Genomic DNA, 21,870 nt, shown 5'->3' with positions numbered 1-21,870 from the left:
ACACAGCAGCCTTCTCTGCCTCTGTTTCTGGGGAGCAGGGTGCTATCAGCCCCTGGAAGCCGGCCCCCTCGCTCTTCTGAGACACAGCAGTTCTCCACCTCTGTTTTGCCTGCTGGGGTCCCTGTGCGTCTGGACCGTATTTGAGCATCACGGGTGTGGGTGTTAACCTCTTAGTCACTTCAGCAGATGCTTATCCAGGGTCCACAGTGAACCCTGAACTCTGGATCCCCCCTTCAGAGCTTCTGCTCAGGTGGGGCACACGAATAGACAGAAGTGAGACCTGGCACCGGGGGTGTGAGTCTTCCGAGGGAACGCACAAAATCAGGCAATAGGAGAGAGACAGGGATGGGGTTTGTCGGTTAGGGAAGGTCTCTCTGCTGAGGTGAACTTTGGGTCGGTCTGAAATGAGCCGTCTGTGAGGATGTCCTGGAGATAGGTTTCCGGCAGACAGTGGCGCGTGCCAAGGCCTGGACCGCCCCCCAGGCCGTGCTGACACAGCAGCTCTCTCCCCCTCTGTTTCTGGGGAGCAGGGGGCTATCGGCCTCTGGACGCTGCCCCTCCCTTCTGAGACTACACTCTTGATGCTGTTGAGGAGCAGGGAAGGGTTTGTGTAACCAGAGCTTGGGAGGAGGCTGGGAGTTATAGCTCCAGCCACATGGCATGGGGCCTTCAGGCCCCTTAAGGACAAAGTATTCAGGGGCATGGTGGAGGGTTTTGAGCAGAATGATGCAGTGTGACTGGAGTTTATGAGAACCTTTCGGTGGCTCTGTGAAGCGGGGTGATGGGACAGGAGGCTGCTGGACCAGTCAGTGTGTGAGAGAATGGTTGCTTGGCCGGGTAGGTGTGGTGCAGTGGTGAGAGGTGTGTGTCCAGAGTTCAATGGATGGGGATGATGGACAGGATGCAGGTTTGGAGGAGAGGATACAGGCTGGCATGGAGGACCTGGCCAGGGAGTGGAATGGTGGCACCATTGCCAGTTCCACCTGATGCCCTGAGCTGCCGGGATGGGGTAACACTGGGGCGGGGGTGCTGGTTGGTGGAGATCATGTATTTGGGGAAGTCACACTAATTTAAGACATCTAAGTGGTGCCATGGTCTGAATTGTCCCCCCAAATTCCTTTGTTGAAGCCTTGGTCCCCAGTGGGATGGTGGTTGGAGGTGGGGCCTTGGGGGGCTATGAGGGTGAGCTGTGGTCACGAGGTTGAGGCCCCCATGATGGTATTAGTGCCCTTGTAGGAAGAGGATGGGACCAGGTTCTGTCCTCCATGGGAAAGCAAGGTGGGAAGGCAGCGTCTGAGCCAGGAAGCAGGTGCTCACCAGACAGTGCTGTCACCTCCGCCTTGGACTTGCAGCCTCCAGAACTGTGAGAAATGAATTCCGCTGCTCATTTATGAGCCCCTAGGCCTATGGCCTTCGTTACCAGCCCCACCTAAGACAAATGGTGTGTCTTGATGAAATTTGTGTGTTTTGAAGAGTGCTTCATGGATGGCACTTCAGCCTGAGGAGACGCCGTGTTTTGTAGATTTGGGGAGTGACGTCGCCCCAAGTTTGACCTCTGTAACAGGCCACGAATGACCTCATCTCAGTGCCACCAGACTCGGCGGCGGGGGACGAAGCATCGGAGGAAGCTGCTGCGCTGGTGCAGAACTGGAGACCCCTTCCTGCGGTGGAGTAGGGGTTCGGCAGCAGGGTCTCTGTTCACTGTGACAAATGCGGGCGTTTCCTGGAGACGCTGGAATCTTGTGTACAACGAGCGTGGACCTGTCCTCACTCCCTTACTTTGTAGAGCCACCCTGGTCCCCCCAGGCTGTGTGTAGGGTCTGTTCTTTCTCTGAACCCTGTCTGCTCTTGTCTGGGTTCACTGGACTCATGATTTCAATAAGAAGGTGGAGAGCCTGAGTTTACAGATGTGTCTACACTGTAATGGGAAAGCTGCAGAGATGCCTAAGAGGACGTCAACTCCAGAGGAGTTTCACAGTCATTTTGCGTTTTTTCTTAAGGACGTTTCAGTGCTGCTTCCTCACAGTTGTAAAAATTGATGTGTGGGCTCACTGGACGTTATTTTACGTGACTCCGTGTTAATCTCATCTAACATCCACCGCGCCCTGTGCAAAGCTGAGGAGTCACGGGGGCCTGTGCGAGGGCGAAGGGCGGCATCTCCCCCACATGACCCGGTGCACGCTCCCAGGTCCGTGCTCTCCCTATGGCCCCCCGCGGCCGCTCCCCTGCAGCCCCTCCCCACCCCGTGAGCTCGCAGGAGTGCATGCGGAGTTGTGGGTGAACCAGTAGTTAGCACGGCAGGTCCACGTGTAATGCTCTTCTGTTCTATGCTGTTTCCTTATAACACTGACGAGGGAAACTGACCCCAGCTGGGGCGCTGCCTGTGTGGCGGGGTTGGCTCATTCCCCCACTGCTGTGTGAGTTTCTCTGGGTACTGGGTCTCCTCCCACATCCCAAAGCCATGCACCTGCGTCGAGCTGGTGTGTCCACACCGGCCCTGTCTCAGTGCCTGGGGCGGCCTCTGTCCAGGCCTGGTTCCTGCCTGGTAGCCCACTGCTGCCAGGGCCATAACCTCCTGCTGGGGTGAAGCCTGGCATGGCATCATCCCAGCAAGCAGTCGTTGGACAGGGTGGGACTTTGCACTTATTGTGATGCTCATCCTCAGGGCACACTTCCGGAGCCCACAAGGTGTCTGGTTTCCTCTCACCTGTTTCTCTAGTCACAGAGATGAGGTTAGGGTGCCACGTTGGGGTGTCATGTGCCGGGAATGGGTCTGGGGAAGCTGCAGGGATGGACGTGGATTCTCAGGTGCCTGCTTTTGGGACTCCATGTGCATCCAGCCCCTGCAGCTCGAGGCTGGGGTCCTCACTCAGATGCCCCTCTGAGACCCTCTGATCCTGCATTCCCAGCTCTAAGCGGACCCCCCGTCTGCTTTTTATCCCACAAAGCTGTCACCCTACGCGCTCGCCGAGTTCGTTTTTCTGGTGCTTGTGAGTTTTTGCCTTGGTCACTGTCCCGTGTAAAATCAGGTTTCGGCCGCAGCTTTGAAGGCTGTAATGGAGTGGAGCTCTCTGTTCTCTTGAGGCTGAGCCCTGCACATCACAGAGTGTTTCTTGCACCAGCAGCACCGACACTCGTAAACTCCAGTCACACTGCATCATTCTGCTCAAAAACCTCCACGATGGCCCAGAACACTTTGTCCTTAAAGGGCCTGAGGGTCCCATGCAGTGTGGCTTGAACGATGACTCCGAGCTGCCTCCCAAACTCTGGCTACACAAACCCTTCCCTGCTCCTGGTGTTCATTTTGGTTGTGCCTCGGAGGTGGTGGTCTTGCTGGCGTATAATTACGGTTACTTCTCCTCCCTTGCAGTGAATAAGCAGCGTGTGGGGAATAGTTGTGAACCACGATACCTTGTTCCCCATCAGGATTTCCCCCAGTTCAGCGCCCGTGGATGGCTCATGCCTCATCCCGTGTTTATGAAGCTATGGGTAACCTGGGAGGGGGAGCTGGTATTGAGTCCATCACCAGGAGGTGGCCGCAGCCCGGAAGGGGCATTCGTGGAAAGAAATGCCCGGGGAAGTGAACGGCAGGATGGCAGGAGCTAAGATTCCAACTAACGGACTGGAAAATGAAGTCAAGAGGATTTTCCTGGAAGTAGAACAAAGACACAGGAAACAGAAAACAAGTGAGACATTAAAAGAAAATAGGCTCCTTTGGTCCGACAGCTGAATACTAGAAGTTCCAGGAGAAGAGAACAGAGAAGAAATATTTTGAATTTCCCAAAGTGGAAGGATATGAGATTTTATTGTCAAAACTGTATGTATACATAGTTTAAAAAGACAAGTAGGTGTAAGTTGGGTGTAGTGGCTCATGTCTGAAGTCCTAGCACTTTAGGAGGCTGAGGCAGGAGGATCACTTGAGGCCAGGAGTTTGAGACCAGCCTGGGCAACCTAGCAAGACCCCATCTCTTTAAATTTATTTTTTCAATTAGCTGGGCATGGTGGTGTGTGCCTGTAGTCACAGCTACTCCGGAGGCAGATGTGGGAGGACTGCTTGAACTGAGCCCAGGAGGTTGAGGCTGCAGTGAGCTAGGATCATACCATTGCTCTCCAGCCTGGGCAGCGGAGCAAGGCCCCGTATCGAGCAAAAAGTAGGTTCAAAGGCCTAAACAGCAGTGGAGTCATCCACTGCACAAATCCATCTATTTTTATATTATCTGAATTTCTTCCAAAGAAAGTTAACTGTGAATCTCTTTATTAATAAAAGTAAAGTGTTTATCTCCTAAGAAACAAAGAAAGTGTGGAAACACATCTGAGTTTGTAGAGAGGATGGCCCCTTGAATGTGAGGGCAGAGGTGGGAGTACAGGCAGGACATCAAGAGAGGAGTGGAAAGTTAAATCATCACAGTGAGACGTGCGTTTCCAGGGCTCAGGAAATGCTGGGTGGGTGTTCAGGGGAGAGCAGTACGGAAGCATATGTTGAATAAAGTTGCACAGGACGGTTTGGACTGGAATTTGGAACTGTTTGACCAGTGGAGAGGGAGAGCTAGCAGAAACAGCCTCAATGACTGACAGCCCGTGGCAATGACAGTGCATGGTGATGACAGCATGTGGTGACAACACGTGGTGATGACAGCACGTGGTGATGACAGTGCATGGTGATGACAACACATGGCGATGACAGCCCATGGCGGTGACAGCATGTGGCAATGATAGCCCATGGTGGTGACAACATGTGGCGGTGACAGCACATGGCAATGACAGTGCATGGTGATGACAGCACGTGGTGATGACAGCCCATGGCGGTGACAGCACGTGGTGATGACAGCCCATGGCGGTGACAGCACGTGGCGATGAAAGCCCATGGCGGTGACAGCACGTGGTGATGACAGCCCATGGCGGTGACAGCACGTGGTGATGACAGCCCATGGCGGTGACAGGACGTGGCGATGACAGTGCATGGCGATGACAGCACGTGGTGATGACAGCCCATGGCGGTGACAGCACGTGGCGATGACAGCCCATGGCGGTGACAGCATGTGGCAATGATGACAGCACGTGGTGACGACAGCATGTGGTGATGATGACAGCACGTGGTGACGACAGCATGTGGTGATGATGACAGCACATGGCGATGACAGCCCATGGCGGTGACAGCAAGTGGCAGTGACAGCATGTGGTGGTGACAGCACATGACAATGATGACAGCACATGGTGGTGACAACACGTGGCAATGACAACACGTGGCAATGACAGCATGTGGTGATGACAGCACGTGGCAATGACAGCATGTGGTAGTGACAGCCCATGGTGATGACAGCATGTGGCAGTGACAGCCCATGGCCAGGGAGGACGGTGTGCTCTCCTGCCCACATCCCTGGCTGCACGTTTTACCAGATGTTATGGCTGAATTGTGTCTCCCATAAGTGTGTGATGGAGCCCAGCTCTCTGGACACGACCATATTTGGAAACAGTGTTGGGGGAAGCTGAACTGGCGCATTTCTGTTGTTTTAAGTCGTCTGGTTCATGGTGCTTGTCAGCAGCCACAGGAGACCTATGCGTTCCACCAGAGCATTTCCCCAGCTCGGACGCCACACCGTCAGTGACCCTGTGTTCCCCTGGGGGATGGAGCCTCACAGAAGGAGTCAGGAAGACGCGTGGCTGGGCCTGGGCCTCTGGACGCAGGGGACAGATGTGGTCCAGGCCCTGAGCGGAGAGAGGGGATGCTGGTGTGGTGTCTGGATCCTGGCTGGGGTCAAGTTTCTTCATGTGAAAATCAGTTGAGTGCGTGACATCCGCAATGTGTGACGAGGCCACCGGCACTATGAGCATGTGGTGTGTGGACAGTGCAACCTGGCACCCGGCTTTCAGGTTTTAACTGATGTTCGTTATTTAAAATTATATCACTGGCTGAGCTCGGTGGCTCACACCTGTAATCCCAGCACTTTGAGAGGCCGAGGCCGGTGGATTGCTTGAAGTCAGGAGTTCGAGACCAGCCTAGCCAACATGGTGAAACCTGTCTCTACTAAAAATATAAAAATTAGCCAGTGTGGTGTTGGGCACTTGTAGTCCCAACTACTTGGGAGGCTGAAGTAGGGGAATCACTTGAACCCGGGAGGCAGAGGTTGCAGTTAGCTGAGATAGTGCCATTGCACTCCAGCCTGGGCAACAGAGCAAGACTCTGTCTTAAAAAAAAAATTCCATCATGCGCGTCCCCTGACTCGAGGTGCCCCCTCTCCACACCCTCTGATTCTGCTTTCCTCAGACGAGGAGGACCCCGCTCAGGCTGGTGCCACAGAGGGATTAGAAATCAGTGTTTCAGGAATGCGTGTCAGTGCTCACAGCTGGGCCAGTGTGGACAGACGCCTCAGGGTGAGCGCTGAGTGTATTTTGTAACCCTGGCCCCGTGGCAGGAAGAGCTCACGCCTCCCGCTCTTTCTCAGCTGCTAAATGCTGCCATAGAACAAGCAGGTTGTGTGGAATTGAACTTTTAAAAGTGCCTTTGGGCAAGAAGTATAATTTCATTGTCCTCTGCGGCCCTCTGTAAATCCTTCAGGGAGGAAGAAATAACCCCATTATGTTCCTGCCTTCCTGCTCCCTTGAGCCAGAGCCCGTGGGGGAAGCAGCCTGTGCTTGGCCTTGCAGAGGCCGCAGCTGGTCTGGATTTAATGCGCAGTCCTGCCCGTGGCTGTGGCGAGGAGGGCATTGTCAGCCTTAGATACAAGCACCATTTTCAAATGCTGACTGCCTGCCTTTAGGGAACTCAAAAGCAGATTCCACCCTGCACGGCTGATGGTTTATCTGGGATCCTCACAAAAAAAGAGCTGCCTGGTGGGTTCAGAGAAAGCTCTGTGGGAGCCACAGGGTGGGGTGTTGTGTTTGTGGGATCGCCCGCCGGGTTCTACTGTGGACGTGCGTGGGGCTCACCTGCTGGGCTACACCGTGGACGTGCATGGGGCTCACCTGCTGGGTTACACCGTGGACGTGCGTGGGGCTCACCTGCTGGGTTACACCGTGGACGTGCATGGGGCTCACCTGCCAGGTTCCGCGGTGGACGTGTGTGGGGCTCCCCCGTGGACAGCCTCTCCTTAGGAGCAGCACTCCACAGCAGCAGCTCGTGATTTCAGCCAGGAGGAGGTTGTGCAGAGAGAGATCCCTTAAGTGGCGTTTGCAGCTGACTAGGTCAGCGTTTTCCCTCTGGCCGTTGATGGGGAGTCAGCACAGAAAAGTATTCTGTGGGCACCTGAGTTTAAGACAGGACGTGGCAGTTCGTCCCTGTGGACACTTGTCTCCGATCTCCACGTGGGGTGTGGAGGGACGGCCTTTTCAGACTTAGTGGGCCACTGAATGCCTCCCGAGGGGGCAGGTTCCGAGGCCTGGCCTTCATCCCTGAGGCCCTTTGGAAAGTGCTGGAAAAGGTGAGTGAGAGGCTGTGGCCGTGGAATGAGACAGAGGCAGATTTGCACAGAGCTCTTGAAGGCATCCAACCCCAGGACTTCGAGTGTGTGTGCGTGCTCTTGCATTGTTGGGCGTGGGGGCTGGGAGCTAATGAGGGAAGCCGAGTGTCAGAAATGACCCACAGCTTCAGACCCACTGATGAAAAACACTGACAGCCTCCACTGGCACGGGGTGGGCACCTGACCGGTGGCTGTCACAAGGGTTAGCACCTCAGTGCCCCATAGCCTCACTGGGCTTTATTCTCTGCCTCAGCTGCAGTCAGCTCTGGGTAAATGAGAAGCATGTTTCTGAACTTTGAATTCCACATTTTGTATAGTATTTGCTAGGAACTAAAACTGATTATTGTTTTATTTTATTTTCTGTCTCTGTTAATTTGCACAGAGTTGAAAATTGGCAATTCTATCTTGTTTGCAAGTGATTCTGTTTGAGAGAGGATTGTTCTTTTTTCAACATAGAATTGTCAGGGGGATGGAGGAGAAGGGGATGGTTTTTCTAGACCATCCCTTGTGCTTTCATCCATTGCATTTATGAGAGCCTGCTGTATATTCAGCCAGACTGTAAGTTGATCCAGGGCAGACATTAAGATTGGTGCTTCTTTACAATACCATCTGTCCGCCCTCTCTCCTGAGTAACTTGCCCTGGAACAGGTAATAAGCAGAGGCTTGTGTGTAGATAGCTGTCTTCATGGAGGGCTGAGGAACGGCTGCAGCTTCATCATGTAGAGTATTTAGGATGAAAGTTTAGCTTTTCCTGTAATTGGATTTAGAAAGATAATCGTACATTTCCCGTGGACGTCTCTTCGGCTGCACGTTACTCAAGTCTGTGCTTTGCAATTTGCTTTATGTTGCTGAATCTTGGGAAAGCCATTCTCTGTTATTTTCACCTCTCCTTCACTTCCCAAATAAGATATTTTCTTCACCTTTCACTACTGAAGTATGAATGTAAATACAGCCCTTACTTTCACATTTTCCTACGTGACTCACCCCTGATGGAAGCATGCGGGCTCAGATTCTAGAAGACCCAACATAATGTTCCAGCAGCCCTCCATTTCCAGGCTCTAATTGCACCGAATATTTTAAAAGCCATCACAAAAATTGGTGGGCCCATTTGCCTTATTGTAGGAGTCCCCTGAGTGCAGCTTTCAGGATCCCCGGAGGGCCCATTAGGAGCGTACATTAAACCAGCCTGCATTAACGTTCCAGCCGCGGCATCGGTGAGCATCACGCTCACCTGATTACCCTTTTCAATGAAAAATATATGTCATCAGATTTTCCCGTACTGTTTAATTTGTTAGGCCTTTCTGGACACGCTGACTTCGTGCAACATTGAATGACCTTATTAGAAAAAACAGCAACAGTTAATGAGATGCCTTTCTCTATCTGAGTGATAACCAAATGTATTTTATTTATTTGTTTTAAAACAGGTTTTGCCTGGCATTCTGCAGAAGCATTGCTGTATCTTACCAGACAGGAATACAGGTAAATACATTTCGTTCTTCTGGTTTGATATTATAGGTTTCATATCAGTGGCAAAATTGAGAAATGTGATTACTACCTGATTTAGACATTTTGTACATTTTTATTTTGTGGGTTGTTTTTAGTGCAAGATTGCATATTAACTAACTGTAAGATGTGAATATAGGATATTTAGTTCTGTAGTGAGTTATGAGCTGAGCCCAGATATCTGTTTTTATTTGACAATGAAAATCAATTTATTAATAGATGATTGTTGTCTTGGATTTTTAAGGGAAACTGGTTGTCTTATAAAGTTGAATTTGTTGGTTTCAAATTTGTTTCTTTTGCTAATTATACTTATTTATTAAGGAAAAAACACCATTATCACTGACTAGAGTGAAACATATTTGGAGTCTATTTGCAGTTAAGGCCTTTCTTTGTGATCAGGGTAGGAATTGGCTAGACGTTATGTTCTTAAACCCTTTAAGGCCTCCGTGAATAAAACATGATGTGAGTATTCTGAAGTGGGAGATGCATCCCTTGTAATTTCTCATGGAAGGACAGGCGTGTGTGGCTGGTGGTTGTGAGGAAGTGTTTTGCATGACTTTTAGGGAAACATGAGAGAGAAAAAGAAGGTCTAAAAACAACTTTGTTATCATACAATTAAGGGGAGAAAAGAGTCAGGGCCTATTATCCTGTGGATATGGATCTGCATTTTTGTTACTGTCCTACACAAGATTTCTGATTTAAGTTATTTTTATTAGAGAAATTGCAAGTCCTGAGGACAGTATAGAGAAGGCACCTCTTTCATGTGAGGGGCTCTGTTACAGTTTATTCATTTCTAAAATCAATCGTGTGCTGTCAGATATGTATTTGTGTTCCAGGATATTTTTGTTGGGTATGAAACAGAGGTTTGCTGCCATTTTCTTACTTGTTTTCTAGCTATAACAGGTTAATAACAAAGACGCTTCTATAGTAACCAGAAGAATTTAATTTGTTGGGATTTGCTGTTGACTCACTGCTAAGAATGGTATCTCAGTAGCCAACGTCTATATTATACATTCCAGAGTAGAATACCAGGTGTTTTGAGAAAACTACAATCTTCATTTTTCAGCTGTGAGCAGGGATGGATGACATTACTGGTGATACTGATGGAACTGTTCCTGTTTTCTTTGACCCAGTCAAGTGTGTCTCAGCTGTGAGTTTGAGCACATTCACGGCTTCCACGGAAGCCCATTGAGTGTGTCAAATAGTTTTGAGCCTCTTTTAATTTTCTGAAAGTCTTGGTTATGAGTGAAAATATATGAAAAAGTCACATGTGTAAAAACAAAGATTTTTGCAGTGATTTGTCCATCACCATCAGCATCGTAGAATTTCTAGGGAGAAATTAATTTTCCGCATTCAGGTGAATCATTTCTCTGATTCTGAGAAACATCAGGAATAATGATAAAATAAATTAAAAGCTAACTACTGTACTGTGGGTATTAAGTATGGAAATGAATTTTTCATGTTTTTTTTTATAATTTGTTCTGTAAATGGTTTTAAGTTAATTTGGAAAACATTGCCAACTGGAGACATTTTATTTGCTTTTCATGAGACTCTAAGTAATCCATCTGTGGAACCAAGAGAGCTGCCTTACACTGGGGCCTCAATGTGGAGGATGTTAGCTGGGCAATTTCCTCAAAACTGTTTTTATGTTACAGAATGTTTCACTGTCATGTCAGCTGTGAAAGACCCTGGGCTTTGACATTCAGTGTGGGTAAGGAAAGGAATGTCTTCTCCATTCAGAATGGAAGGATTGGGAGAATTCTAGTTTCTATTACATAATGTGCTCTAGTATGCCCAAAGCTGCTTCATTATTTAGGAGATCTTGTTTGGAAATGTCTTCAGATCTCAACACGGCGGAGGTTCTCACTGACTGCTTTTGCATTTCAGTGGCATGGTCCTCCTGAGGGTGACTGTAATTTTCTTGTACCTTAAATGGTTTTGGGGAAGAGTTTTCACAACTTCTCATTAAGGAGATTGACTTTGCAGTGGGCACCAAGTTTCCATGGCGGTGATGAAACGAGTCTGCAGGTGAAGGGTGGGCACGGCTGCCTGGTAGTGAGAATGTGGCGAATGCCACTGAACCTCAGGAGTCATTGTCATGGCGAAGTCTGTGTTGTGAGTGCTTGACCACAGTAGAAAGGAGATTAACCTTGGGATGAATCATCACATTTTCTTGTTTGGTTTTTACTTATTTTGGAAACGCTTTATACTCCATTAACTTTATACATCCCACATTTCTGAATTAAACATGGCTGTTTGTGAAAGATAAATATACTATCATTTTATCTTGCTATTTTGATTACTTATGATGATTTTAGCCAGCGACATGAAGCGTCAGAGGGAATTCCATTGATTACTTTTCCATACGGCCTTGGCTGTTTGTTCTGAGCAAGTGTGTTTATTGGTGGAGGGGAACGTGACCAAAGAGACCATCCTTTTCATGAAGGCACACACATGAATGCATCTGTAGCTTTTCAGCCTTTTGAAAAAACACAAAACACGTTTATGTCTGTCTTTACCTCTAAGCGTTCTTCCCTTTTCCTGCTTTGGTGACCCGATTGGCCTTTCATAGGCCTTTGGTTTGCAACCTGCCTGGCGTGAGTTTTGAAGCTGAGATCCACAAGAAGGTGGAGCAACTCTGTGACAAACGGTCATTATGGGGAAGGGCGATGTCACTAGTGTCTGGGATTTTCGAAGCTGCCTCTGGCTTGAATCCAACACCATCTTTTACTAGGATTGGTGTCCTTGGGGCGTTCCCTCCTTAGCACCCTTTTTGGATTAGCAGGCTATAAAAAGAACCGCCAAACAGGGCAGGCCTTGGGCACAGCGTCCTGGACCTGTCACCACATTTCGGCTGAAGGCAGGCCCACTTGCCGCTGGATTCAGGCTGCTGAGTTTCTGGTGGAACTCAAGGACTTTGTGCAGTTAAAATAGTCCAAGATGCCTGCCCATTCCTGGACAGAGTTGGAAACCTTATTTGAGCAGTGACTTCTTCACAAACTTCCTTTCATAATGATTTAATGTTTTCTAGTTGAAAGGGAACCTGTCTAAAGTTTTATAGGCAGGTTATCCTCTTAGCAACAGAGAAGTCTTACAGTTGCTTTCGTATTTCCAACCCTTTAACTGGAGGAGTGGGAACTTTGGCTCCATGGTGAAGATACGGCCTGGCCTAAGTGGTGCATTTTCCTCTGGGGACTCTGTGTTTCATAGGATGCATGTATAATGTGTGTTGGAATAGAGCAGTGCATTTTCCTCTGGGTACTCTGTGTTTCATGGGATGCATGTATAAGTGTGTCATAGGATGTGTGTATAAGTGTGTTGGAAGAGCGGTGCATCTGCGTTTCATAGAATATGTGTATAACGTGAGCTAGACGAGCAGTGCATTTTCCTCTGGGGACTCTATGTTTCATAGGATGCATGTATAAAGTGTGTTGGAAGAGCAGTGCATCTGCGTTTCATAGGACGTGTGTAGAATGTGTGTTGGAAGGGTGCTGGAGAACACAGCAGAGGCAGCCTTCCATCAAATCCACATTTCCCTGGCAGTGAGATCTAAGCAAGGAAAATACTGGGAGCTGTTTAGTTCCTAGAGGATCTGACTCCTTTACCTTGATTATTAATGATGTTCACTTCAGAATTGCCGTGACATTTGGGAAAATTGGGTTATACAGCTGTGAGTGTCATAAATTCTTTTCTTTAGGCTGCACAGTTGGCTGGGGTTCTGACTTTGGACTTAGCTGCCTCATGCAGCCTTTATCCTGAGTTCATCAGGAGACAGCCTATTCTGCTGCCAAGAATAATTAGAAGTTTCAGGAATGAATTGATTTTGCAATATGGCAGCAGTAATTACCTGTGCAAACTTTGATAATAACAACTGAATAAGGAAACCTCAAATAGATACAGCATGCAGGAGTCCCATGTTTGATTTTTAAGAATAATTAGAAGTTTCAAGAATGAATTGATTTTGCAATATGGCAGCAGTAATTACCTGTGTAAACTTTGATAATGACAACTGAACAGTGAAACCTCAAATAGATACAGCATGCAGGAGTCCCATGTTTGATTTTTAAGAATAATTAGAAGTTTCAAGAATGAATTGATTTTGCAATATGGCAGCAGTAATTACCTGTGTAAACTTTGATAATGACAACTGAACAGTGAAACCTCAAATAGATACAGCATGCAGGAGTCCCATGTTTGATTTTTGAGATACATTATGTTTCTAATTGACAGTGAATGCAAAATGACTGTGAAACATATTATATATAAAAGTTGGGTGGAAAGATTCCACGTGCTTCCCCTGTGTTTGTGGGACTGATGGTTGCTTATTTGCAAGTACCTCATGGAAACTACTGACTCTGCAGCGGGGTTCCTGCAGTGACATGCTGGGTCAGCATTTATCAGCTGCCTTTCCTATGCTGGGAGAGAGGGAGGGTAGGGAGGCCCTGTTCTAGTGTTCGCCAATTCCCATGGTCCGGTTTCAAGTGCTGCCGTGAAGTTCCTGGACTGGAGTTGGGAGGAGTTCTCGGCAGCCGCCCGCTGTCTCCAGCTGAGTGGAGCTGGCTCCCCGCACTGAAGTGGGTGCTGGCCCTTGCTGTGGTCCCTCCACTCAGTAGCTGCAGCTGCTGCGTGCTGTCTGCAGGGCGACAAGTTTTCTAGTTATGTGTTGGCAAAAGGAAATCTTGGATTGAAAGGTAACCTTTGTAACAGAGTGTTTCATTTTTAAAAATCTACATAAGTTGAGCAAATATTTTTTGTGATTTATATTTGGATGCTGCGTACATGCGTATTACAAGGTAGGATTTTAGAAGCCTGCAGGGTGGCAGACCTAATTGTACTTTATTAACGTTTTAGCACGTAGAACTGTTGACACAGCGTTGCCGCCAGAGCAGTTTGCAGGTTTAGTTCAAAACGGCAGAGGGACACCACTGTTGAAACGTTAGAAAAGGTTCTGTTTGGTAATTGTAATTCCCCTAGATTTCTTTCGAGCTAAAGGTTTTAAAGAGCTTTTAATTCATGATGGACAAATAAAGGAAAATCAGTGGACACATTTGCCCTTTCTGCTGCAAGCCTGTCTGAAAGGACAAGGGTTGACACTGCTCGCGGTGAGGATTGGTGCGAGCGTGTGTGCATGTAAATGAGACTTTGTTAACTTCACACCTCCCTTGCATTGAGGCTTGACTTCATTAATTCACATCTCCCTTGCATAAGATTCCTAAAGCTATGTACACAATGACATTGTTACTTTGTGTTACGTTTGAATTCTTACACTAATAGTGGATGTTACCTGCCTCTATAGAGTGCTTTCTAGCTTATAAGGTGCTTTCACCTTCATCTTGACTAGTCCTGTAACCACTGTGAGATAGAAAATATGTCTCCATTTTGCAGAAGATAAAATAGATACAGAGGCACCTGTGACTTCCTTGTCCCACAGCTCTCAAATATTTTGCTGTGTCTCAGATATGGGTTTCCGCTAAGTCAGTGTGTGATACACTTTGAGGTCCTCCCTGCATGTACTGAATTATTCACATGTGACTTTCTGGTCACATATGATACAGAACAGCATGGTGTGGACTGGGAACCTGAATGCTGCAGCCGAAGGGGGAGGAGGCTGGGGGCACGGCCGCTGGAACTCCGGGACTGAGCAATGCAGGCAGGTCAGACGGGTTTGCTGCCGAAAGAGGCGGGAAGTCTCCACGTGTGGATTGTGCTTACCTGTTTTTAGGAGGTCAGGGAGTGGTATTTACACATACAAGATTAAAGATGAGATCTCATTTCTTTGAAAGACCAAATATGTCAAGTAAACTTCTTTTTACTCAGATACCAAAATTATTTATAATAACCTTTTCTCTTTCTAAAAAGAACTGGGGTTGTGCAAATAGAATTCCATATGATGTGATTCACGCAGCAAGAACAGTGAAAGCAAAGCCAGGGCTGAGCTGGAGGAAGGAAGTGGAGGCAGCCGCCCGGAGCCTCCTCTCATGATGGTCTCTAAAGACCCCATACCCACTTTCAGTGAGCTGGGGCCTCTTCTCCTGCATCGTCTTCCCTCCCCACCAACCAAAGAGAAAAAAAGCCACATTCCTCACATGCTTAAAAGGGATTTATTTCATAATCTGGAAATGCTTTTATTGGAAAATTGGTTGTGCTATTTAATTCCTGCCAGAGCAAGGGGCATGCATGGATCAATAGTATTAGGACCACAGGTCTTTTATTTCATGAGGCCTGCTTCTAGCATAGATGCTGTCTTCGTGCTGAGTGGAAGAGCGTGACCCCATGCAGGAAATGCAACCCCCGAATGAAAACAGGGTCAGCCCCAATCCTTCTGGGCCAGGCACTTCTGTGCAGAGCGGAAATTGCACGGTTATAGATGGCAGCCCTGTTAACCCCAGAGCAGGTTAATCTATGTATTTACCTAGGTTTATGGTTTATGCACAGCTAAATGTGGAGACATAAGGAAATTTTATAGCTCAAGGCTGCGTGTTTGTGGATGCTTCTGTGCTGAGAGGGTTCGTGACTAAACCTCGTGTCTGATACACCTGTTTTAATGATATACCAATGTAAATCCTGGGACCTTTCTGTGCGGTGCAGATCTGTGGGGCTGGAAGTGGACCTACAATTACCTTTTGGAAGATTTTTGGTGTTGTCTGAGGTGTCATGCTTGGGGGTGTCAGGAGGGTGGGTTTCTGTCACATCTAGTTCTCCACGCCTCACAACCTGTAACTTTGCGTGTAACTGTCGGCCCCGGGCACACTGCCACAGGATCTTGTGAGAGCGTCTGTGCCACGTTCTTAGAGGAGGGTTCTTTGGGCAAGGCATCCCATTGGGAGACTCTGAAATCTCTTCCTAAATTGAGAGAGTGCTCTGTGGGCTGATCGCTGGGTTGTCTTGAAGATGTCCTTCGCACCTCACCCTGCATCTTTGTTGAAGATGCCCTCCGCACCTCACCCTGCATCTTCGTTGATGATGCTTTGGTGCCATGGCGTTGCCGTCCCTTGGGAGCAGGGAATGTCTGTGAAACCATCGCTGGAATGAGAATGTTGTCAAGAGTCTTGGTGGCACCTGCCACAGCCCCTGCCCGCCGCCTGTAAATTCCCGAATCACAGGACTGGTCATGCGTTTGCCTTAGCTTTTGGGAAATGCAACAAATGTGTGGTCATTTGTTCCATCTTCGCGTCTGTCCATCTGTCCGTCCGTCTGTCAGTCCCAGGGCGTGGTTTCCATGTGTGTTAACCACGGGTCCTCTTCATTGTAGATGTTCCCCACTCTTTTTCTATCCACCCCAAGTTTTCCACCTACGTATTTCTAAGTTACCTTAAATTCTTTCAAGTGTAGGACAAGATCATGTGCCGTCATACATACATGAAATTGATGACAAAACCAAAGGTTGACATCAATGCTGCTGTTGCTCATGAAACCCAGCCCAAGCTTCTCCAGTGCCAAAGCAAAGGGGCACCCAAGTAACCCACTTGCTATGATTCCAAGGCAAAAGGCTGATTTGTTGGGAAGTGGAAGTGAAAATGTTAATTGAACAGCCAGGATCTTGCATCTTGGTTTGGGAATTTGGTCTGAAAACCCAGAGTTGAGACCAGGGTGATCCTGGTGCTGATGCCCAGGTGGACATGCTCAGGGCTCAGTCTCCTGTGGGGACAGCCTGGGCTACAGACTTCTTTGGGACCGAAAGGGCCTCTTCTCTAGGGTTTGTCCTTTCCTGGGAATAGAGGAAGGTGTGAGAGGCAGGAAGCTCGTGGAGTGAGTGCTTCTTTGTAGCTTGTCCTGCTTCAGAGTGAAATGTCAGTGAAGCATGTCTGTACATTTTCAGGAGTGAAGGGCCGGAGATAGTAAAGTGATTTTTAAGTCACCCATTTTGCCTATTTTCCGATAAGGTTTGGACGTCAGTTTCACTCTCTTTCCTTTCCTTTCCTCTTTTCTTGTCTTTCCTTCCCCCACCCCACCCTACGCGACCCTACCCTACCCGACCCTACTGTCACCCAGACTGGACTGCAGTGGCGCAGTCTCAGCTCCCTCCAGCCCCCCACTTCTCAGGTGCAAGCAATCCTCCCACCTCAGCCCCTCGAGTCCCTGAGGCTACAGGTGTGTGCCACCACACCTGGCTAAGTTTTGAACTTTTTATAGAGACGAGGTCTCCCTATATTGTGTAGGCTGCTCTCAAGCGCCTGGGCTCAAGCAGTCCTCCTGCCTTGACCTCCCGAAGTGCTGGAATTACAGGCGTGAGGCATTGTATTCAGAGTATTGATTTATGGGCTGTTATTGTTGTTAATGGACAATGTCTCCAGAGTTTTATTTATTTTTTTTTTCGGAGACAATCTTGCTCTGTCACCAGGCTGGAGTGCAGTGACATGATCTTGGCTACTGCAACCTCTGCCTCCTGGGTTGAAGCAGTTCTCCTGCCTCAGCCTCCTAAGTAGCTGGGACTACAAGTGAGCACCACTACACCCAGCTAATTTTGTATTTTTACTAGGGATGGGGTTTCACCATGTTGGCCAGGAGGGTCTTGATTTCCTGACCTCATAATCCACCGCATTGGCCTCCCAAAGTGCTGGGATTATTACAAGTGTGAGCCATTGTGTCCGGCCTCCAGAGTATTCTTTTGTGAGGTCAAGTTTATCAAAATGAAGAAATACAAGTTGAATGACAATGAGACTGTACCCTGACTTTCTGAGACATCTAGCGATTGATTTGTAGGGCACAGAGACAGATTCTTTGGTGAGTTGCATGCCTAGAGCCATGGACAATGTATGCAGCTAAAGAGGAGATACTCGACACTGCCATTTGGGAGCTACAGATGTGACATCTCAGTGAATTTCCCTAAGTTTTGTGCCATACCAGGATCTGGAGTCTCAACCTCCTCTGAATTCCAAAGGCATTCTTTCTGGTCTGTGTGGGTCTGTGTGCAGGGCACTGGGAGCATGGACATGTGTGTTTGTTCCTGTGCTTACTGGAAATTCAAAACATTTTAGATTTTAGCCTCCTGTTTTAAAATATGCCTCTCTCATTTGGTTGCAGCCAATCAAGTTCCCTTAAAATGGTGAGTGTTGGTAACTTGTTTTTATGCCATTCATAGAATTGGGGTTTACCAGTCATCTGACAACCTGTGTCACTCTAAGGGATTTTATAACAATCCACATTTAGTTCCTGTTTTCTGATTATGTAGAGTGGATGCAGTACGATTCCTCATAAAAGACGGTGAGACAGGCATGGCCATGTCTCTGCCACACCATGCCTGCATCGATCTTGAACAGGTTTACCTGGTACAGCTAGTGCTCGGCTTACGACCACGATTGGTTCCAACAGACTGGTCGTAACACGATTTGGTCATAAGTTGAGTAGGCTATATGTACAGCACTGTGAAATGATGTTATAAAAATCTTTGTCATATTTTATCATAATTTTCTTTCATTATTGTTATATATCATAATTTTCTGTTCATTTTATGCCATTTATATCATCTCTACATCATTTTGTTTCTTATTTTTATATTTGTCAGGTTTAAGTAAAACACTGCATTAAGTACAGCTGGTTTAATATTTGCAAAACATACAAAATTACAAAATACAGGTATAAAAAATACCATAGGAAACATTTTCCCGATTGCAAAACATGTCAAAATCTATAAACATGTACAAAACATTTTATTGGCCTCTGGTGCTTGGCTGCGGATCGTTGATGTCGTCATCTGAGGCAGCAGTTGGGGTTACCGGAGTTGGTTTTTTCATAAACATGGTGAGCTTTGTCTGAATTGTATGTTTCTTTTTTTCTTCATAAATTTCACGATATGGACGAAACACATCGTGCGCCATCCGTTCGATCCTTGCAAATCGTTCGATGTTTGGGTCCATTGCTTCGAAATGTGTAAGAAGTTTATTGGGGCCGGGCGCGGTGGCTCACGCCTGTAATCCCAGCACTTTGGGAGGCCAAGGCGGGTGGATCACGAGGTCAAGAGATCGAGACCATCCTGGTCAACACGGTGAAACCCCGTCTCTACTAAAAATACAAAAAATCAGCTGGGCATGGTGGCGCGTGCCTGTAATCCCAGCTACTCAGGAGGCTGAGGCAGGAGAATTGCCTGAACCCAGGAGGCGGAGGTTGCGGTGAGCCGAGATCGTGCCATTGCACTCCAGCCTGGGTAACAAGAGCAAAACTCCGTCTCAAAAAAAAAAAAAAAAACAAAAAAAAAGAAGTTTATTGGGAGGGGTTTGATGCAAAATATCCAAGACACAAAACAAATTGCTGTACCGAGTCTGGGATAACAGTTGAAATGGTGCACGCGGAGATGGCAGTGCTGCCGGAAGCTGGTCCGCGCTGTCGTACGCCCAGCTGGGCAGCGTTTGTGCTGCCAGACGCGGAGCAGTCGTCGCTAGCGATTGTGGTCGTAAAGTCTAATGGTTGTAAGTGGCATAGATCGTAAGTCGATCAATACCTGTACTCACTGCGATCTTCTGTGTCGCTTTGTCAAAAAAGACTGTGATGAGACCTAGTAGATAAAGTACCAATTGCTATAGATTTGTTTTCAGGATGACAATTGTGTTAACCCAAACTGTTACTGAACTTAAGTTCTTAACTGAGAAAATGTTCCATCCTTTTCTTTTCTTTTATAGCTTTTTAGACCGAGAGGCATGTAGACATATAGGTATGGGGTAAGACAAACTAGCTTGAATTGAAGAAAAACTGATATAGTTATGAGCTATTGGAAATATCAAAGCATATTATTTTTTGAGTTACTGGAAATATCAAAACATATTATTTTTAAAAACATTCAAATCTGAAGACTGAGCTTTCAATGCTGTAATTTTTTTTTTGAAACATGATCTCACTGTGTTGCCCAGGCTGGAGTGCAGTGGTGTGATCAGAGTTCACTGCAGCCTCAGACTCCTGGGCTCAAGTGATCCTCCCATGTGGCCTCTGAAGTGCAGGGATTATAGGCATCCGCTACTCCGTCCAGCCTCAAGCGTTACTCTATTTTGAAAGTAAAGAGTACTTCACTTCTAAAAATGCATTATTATTTGACCTGAAATGCAAGGACTTGACATTACAATAGAAACTGATTTAATGTATCAGCAAAGGAATTGTACACATGGTGTGGTAGGAATGGTGGGAAGGAATACAGCCATCTTGTCTAAGGCGCCCTGTCCGTGCTGGGGTACTTAGAGCTGCCAACATCTGCCCTGATGGGAAGGATGCTTGTGCTTTCTGATGTGTCTTGGTCTTTCTTCTTTGCCTAAGGTACTAGGTTCTGGGCAGTGTGGGTGGGGAAGGGAAGCTGGGGGCTTTTTGTGAGGCCCCCCCTGCTGATGAGCTCCCCCTTGCTGATGAGCTCCCAGGAAATGCACATCCTGCCTGGGCAGTGTTCACTTGCTGCCACCATCCACCTGTTTAACATCAGGTTGACCTTGAGAACGGTCTGCAGTGCTCACACTGGGGTCTGAGAACAGGAGAGGCCGCCAGTGCAGGGTGGGCCCTGGTGTTCCCAGGATCTGTCAGGCGCTGCGGGGACGGTCACCCTGCTGAGAAGCAGCAAGTCCCTGGAGGAAACCACACCAGGGAAGGTGGTCAGAAAGAGCAGAGCCCGGGTGAGGTGTGAGCTGCTGGGCCGTGCCTGCCGCCGCCTGCCTCTCCTTCCTCGGCAGGACACAGAAGACTCCGCTATGTGGCTGTGCTCTCCGTGGTGTCTGGAATATTTTCTTTCCTTTCCTCACGACTGAAATCTTCCCCTTTACTAAGAAGGGCCTTTAAAATGGGAGTGTCTTTGAAACCTGGGTGGCAGTGTTAATAACTCCCTTCCACCCCATGTCTATAAGCAGCACTAGAGTCCCCAGTAGCAGCACCCCCACTTGGTGATTCGCTGGGAGCCCTCCCAGGACTCATGCCCAGCAGGACCACTGTGCGTTGTTGCAGAGAAATAATGTGGAACACGGTCAGCAGAGGAGAGGGTGGAGGAGGGAGGTCCAGGGCAACCAGGCGGACACTTCTAGAGCCACTCCCACAGAGTCCCAAGAGGGGCTCAGCTCCTCCAGCATCAGGCTGTGACCATGCATGTCATCCAACAGGAAGCTTATGAGAGACGCGGTGCCCAGGGGGTGCTGGGGTCTGGCACCCCTGCCTGGCACTTATTCAAATTCCAGGCTCCCAGCAGGACAGCAGCGTGTGGCATAAACCTTATGTTGGCTCCGTTTAGGCACAGGAAGCCCCTGTTATTGGGGAATAGCCCCCAAATTGACATTTCCAGGCGCCAGCCAAGGACTAACCTTAGAAGCTTCCTTTTCTAAGGAGCACAGTCTCCGGCCTGCTTTGTGAGTCCTGTGTGCATAGTAACAATAAGCAAATATAAAAATAATTAGGCAGGCTCAGTGGCTCATGTCTGTAATCCCAGCACTTTGGGAGGCAAAGGCAAGTGGATTGCTTGAGCTCAGGAGTTTGAGAACAGCCTGGGCAACATGGTGAGACCCCATCTCTACTAAGAACAATTAGCCAGGTGTGGTGGCGCACATCAGTAGTCCTAGCTACTCAGGAGGCTGAGGTAGGAGGATTACTTGAGCCCAGGAGGCAGAGAAAGCAGTGAGCCATGATCGTGCTTGGGTAATCTGCCTAGCCTGGGTGACAGAACAGCACCCTGTCCAAATATATATATATGTAGATGCAGATATAGATATACATACACACACATATAATAAAAATAAATGCATAAATAATTGCAAAAATAATTTTTAGGATGCCCTGTGCCAGGAAAATCCAGTGAGGAGATGAGGGCCCGACTCACTGCGTGTTTGCTTCATGCTGAGCGCTTGGCAGGCTGAGCCAAATGCTAGTCCTCACCCCCTTCACGTGTTCTCACAGGACTTCTGGGTGTGGATGCATTTATATGAGCAATTCTGTGGCCACGTGTCCACATCTT

General features: G+C 48.0%; 1 long non-coding RNA gene across 1 annotated transcript in view; it reads left to right on the top strand.

The window, feature by feature from the left end:
* The window catches only part of LOC108284430, a 409,165-nt gene that overhangs the window by 183,613 nt on the left and 203,682 nt on the right, over positions 1-21,870 (top strand). The window contains exon 3 of the long non-coding RNA XR_001817214.2: positions 8,882-8,936. This is a non-coding gene — a long non-coding RNA (uncharacterized LOC108284430). The remainder of the gene's footprint in view (positions 1-8,881; positions 8,937-21,870) is intronic.

This window comes from Cebus imitator, unplaced genomic scaffold (genome assembly GCF_001604975.1).
Source record: "Cebus imitator isolate Cc_AM_T3 unplaced genomic scaffold, Cebus_imitator-1.0 Scaffold279, whole genome shotgun sequence".
Taxonomy (NCBI): domain Eukaryota; kingdom Metazoa; phylum Chordata; class Mammalia; order Primates; family Cebidae; genus Cebus; species Cebus imitator.
This window is presented reverse-complemented; position numbering and strand designations above follow the sequence as displayed.